Raw genomic sequence first — 4,432 nt, 5'->3', positions numbered from 1 at the left:
TATTAATGTGATTATTTTTGATTAGAAAATAAATTCCGAGGGAGACAATCAGTTAAAAGATTGAAGTAGATTGGTTTATCATCTTTATGATAGAACGAAGATTCCATTTCATCGCATTTATATTATCGTCGCCACAATTAAATAGAGTTCTTCAAAAAAAGTAATATTTAGATAAAAATATCATAGTCATCTGCAATTGAGTAGTGCTCATTGAAAATGGCTTCATTCCAAAGTGATATATTGATAAAAAAAAAAAAAATTAAATATATAAAGTTGTATTATATTTTAATAAATACAAAATAAATGATAAGAAAATGGGATAATTCATATCAATAATAATACCACTATTATTCATTTTTAAGCATAATCCCTCAAATAAGGGAGCAATATAAACAATATTATTAATGTTTGATAACTAAAAAGGAAGAAATTACGATATTTTAAATATACTTTTATATAATACTATTACTATCAAGGAATTTCCTTTCATTGACAGGATTGGCCTTCATAAAAAAAAAAAAAGATAATTAAATACGAAAGGAATGGTTTACACTTACTTCTCCTTGAAATTTATCATGTCTATATAAATGTCGATCATATAAAATATAATCATTTTTCATAAGTAGAAAAATAAATTTTATAAGATAAAATTATTTTTAATAGCATCATCACTAGTATTAATTTGCAAAATTAATTTTTTCATCAGCTAGTATTTTAACTAACATAATGAATAATTGTTCATAAATAAATAAAATAATGAATAAATATTAATTAAGAAATAGTAAATAATCATAACGAAACGGATATACTGTTGATATCTATGAATTTTCATAAATTAAGGGGATTGGCCTTCAATATAGAAGTAATAATTAAATACGAGAAAAATAATTTTATACTCATTTCACCATGAAATTAACCACTTTTTTTTAATATGCAAATGATTATTGTGTTACTTCGAATCATTGTTATGTTATTTAATATTTTATATTAAATAAATACTATTGCATATAAATATCAAGTTTATTATATTGTGGAAAAATGAAACCATTTTTAAGAACATGAAAAAATAGGGAACTTAATTTTAATAACATCGTCACTAGCATTAATATCACACCCCAACTTCAATTACCATAAAACTATATTAATAGTATATCCAACAACAAAATTAAAGCCAGTAATAAAAAAAAGAAATTATAGTTTTAGAATCACGAGATACAATTTTTTATTAATATCTATATATTAAAATTTTTAGATACAGATTTACTTTCAATCTATATTGAAAACACTATCAGTATCTAGGAATTTCCTTCCAAAAAAAAAAAAAATTACTATCATTAAATACGGGAAATTAGTTGCATACTGATTTAACCTTGAATCTACTCATTTTTTTTTTTTTTTTATCTGCTAATTATTATTTGAGTTAAATAAAAATAAATACTATCTCATGTAAATATCAAGTTTATTTATATTTTCGTAAAAAAAAAAAATGAAAAAATAGAATAAATATTTATTAAAACATTATAGCTAGAATTCATTTTAATTACTGTATTATAGGTTATTAACAGAAGCTTATTAATAGCTTCATATATATATATATATATAATTTTATTGCAAAAGGAATAAACTTTTTTTAAATTATTTTTATAAGTGGACCTTACGAGATATATAGTATTTAGTAAATATATTGGTAAACAATAGTGTTGGAATCTAGGAATTCCTTTGCATCAACAGGATACAGAAATAAAATAAAAAAAACAAGTAGGAGAAAATTAGCTTCGTCCTTAACCTTGAAATAGATAGACTAATACATTTTTATTTTTTATCTATCACAATTATAATTGAATTAAAAATTCATATTTTAATATAATTCGATGAAATTATGGTTAATTTATTAGATTAGCATATATTTCCAGTAACTTTATCATGTAATCTACATTTAACAATACTATTTAATTAAAACAATACTATTTAACACGTATCTAATAATTCTATAATTTGTGTGTAATCTACAGAATTAACAGATTAATATCTATTATTAATTTTTTTTTATTTGTAACTGTTATCAGCATTCTGCCTAAATCCCTGACAGTACAGTCACTTTTTAAACGATTTAAAACAGATAATATTTAAGCCATCTATAAATTAATCCGTTAATGTCACAGGGGCTGACAGACAACGCAAATATTTACACATGTTCTCTTCGTGTTAATTGTCTCCAAATTATTCAATCCAAACAGATACTGATAAGAAATTTTCTCTTTACAGAGGCGAATGTCCTTCATATAGTAACGTATTTCAGAAATGAGATCTCAGACTTTTAAAGTTTTTATTTTTATACTTATATTTTGTTTTCCATTTATTTTCTTCGTTCATTGTGAATTGTTGTTGTTTTTTCACAAGTATTTTTATAATGCATCAATAACTGACACATGAATGCAAGAAAAAGTTTGTTTTTACCAAATTACGATTACTTTTAATATCGAATAAAATCGATATTTATGAAATAACTTTTCTATACGATATAGTGACGCTTTTTTTGTATATTTTAAAAAGTTTCTTTTATTATTTTTTAAATAGAAATCATAGAAAAATTGATGCAATTTTTCTCGTTTTCCTACATCTTAGAACTATAATAAAAATGAATCCTTCGACAGTTGACAGCAACGTAGCTTGCAGCTGTGGCTTACCAAGGCCCATAATTGCTACTAGGGCAAGATTATTTTACGCCAAGGTGACTTTGGTACATCCTTAAGTTTAAAATAGATCTCTTCAAAAGTAATTGTACACTGGTCGAGTTTCTTTAAATGTAGAAGACCTCTGATTGGAAACATTTTTTTTTTTATTATATACATTAATTCAATATTTATTTGATTAATTCATAGTTTATAATATAATTTTAATAAAACCTCAAGTCATAATTCGCATAAGCACAGCCAACGAATTCAGCGACCCTAAAGCCCAAGGGCATTCATAAAATAATCTAAAACAAATTTATAAAAATAAGCCAAAATAATTTTTAGCAATTATTAAATTATAATATCGATATATTATACCTAATAATGTTTATTACTTTCTTTATTTAAATCGATATTGAAAAGTAAAATTTTAGTATTTATTAACATTAATGTCTTATATGCAAGCCAGAAACCAATAAGTATTAATTTTTAATTTATTATAAATAAAAAAGTTTTTAATGAATTTCTTTTACAACCTATAAATTAATATTTTTTTTAATTGTAAAATTAATCTAGGAACCATTAAAATTTAATGGTTGAATGATATTATATTATATTAGGGCGAAATTTAATGGTTTAAATGGTTAATGGTTTTAATAACAGAATGAGTACGTTTCGTCAGTGTTGGTTAAACAGGGTCATTGTTCAGTGTTGAAATGTGTAAATGAAGTTAGAAACGATAACGTACTTACGAGATTTTTTTTAAATATAAAAGAACTTCTTTTTTAATTTTAAATTTCCCAAGATTAAAACAAAATAGGAAAAATACATATTTATTCTATCAATTTGCAAACAAATCGAATGCAAATTATAAGTTCAACTATTATAAGAAAAAAATAATAAACTCTTTGGCACCTGCCTCAATGAACTGCTCCGATATAGCTCAGAGCTGAGAGAGGAATTATAAAAACATCGACCCACGCAAACGGTTTGGTAACAGTCCAAGAGTAAATATAACGGCACTCAGTGATAATAATTATGAGAACTATAAGAGACTTACCTTTGATAATAGAGATATAGAGTAGTAACTGTGGAATGAAGGCTCAGGTACTGACTTTACAATACGTAGTGAGTGAGAGAGCTACACAGTCATCACCGACAACACATGGACTGAAGAGCTACTGGGCCCGCACTGGGGTCTCAGCCCCGCCAGCGCTAGTGTCGCCCTCAGCTGGCAGCCTTCCCGCCCAAACGGGAAACAGGTTCCGCATCTCCATCATTCATTAACATTATAATAATAAAGAAATTAATGATCTATTTTATTGCACATAAAAATATAAATTATAAGAACAAGATAATAAGGCAGCGTTTTATAACCATCGAGATCCAAGGACTTCTATACCTGAAATTGAACCATGTGCAAGACATATTCACTCATTAACTTAGGCCCCCAGGTAAATATTTTAAAATTATCTGACTTAAAGCGACATTTTCAGCTATATTTACCAGTTATAATCTTTTGACTAACTCTGACAAATGTAAGGAAAGATAAAAAATAAAACTGTCCCAACTTTAAGCCTCAAAAATATTTTTTGCCAGACCTTCCCTTGGTCCTAGGAATCTCGCTGCCCCTCTGTGGTAAACATGAAACATTTATTCCACGCGAAAATCTTAATCAAACTAAATAGCTGAAACAGGAGTTTTCTCTCTTTATCGTGGTTACAAAATCATATTATTATAACTGGAGAAGTTTGTCG

General features: G+C 25.8%; 1 protein-coding gene across 1 annotated transcript in view; it reads right to left on the bottom strand.

Annotated features, from left to right (window-relative positions):
* The window catches only part of LOC106680339 (uncharacterized), a 113,843-nt gene extending 109,959 nt beyond the window's left edge, over nt 1-3,884 (bottom strand). Inside the window, exon 1 of the mRNA XM_067046401.1 lies at nt 3,736-3,884. The gene's annotated coding sequence lies outside the window, so the exon portion shown is untranslated. The remainder of the gene's footprint in view (nt 1-3,735) is intronic.
* Nucleotides 3,885-4,432: the final 548 nt, after the last annotated feature.

The sequence above is a fragment of the Halyomorpha halys genome, unplaced genomic scaffold, assembly GCF_000696795.3.
Source record: "Halyomorpha halys isolate HHAL.00 unplaced genomic scaffold, Hhal_1.1 Scaffold256.1, whole genome shotgun sequence".
NCBI classification, from domain to species: Eukaryota; Metazoa; Arthropoda; class Insecta; order Hemiptera; family Pentatomidae; genus Halyomorpha; species Halyomorpha halys.
The sequence above is the reverse complement of the archived record's forward strand: the minus strand, read 5'-3'. Positions and strand labels throughout refer to the sequence as shown.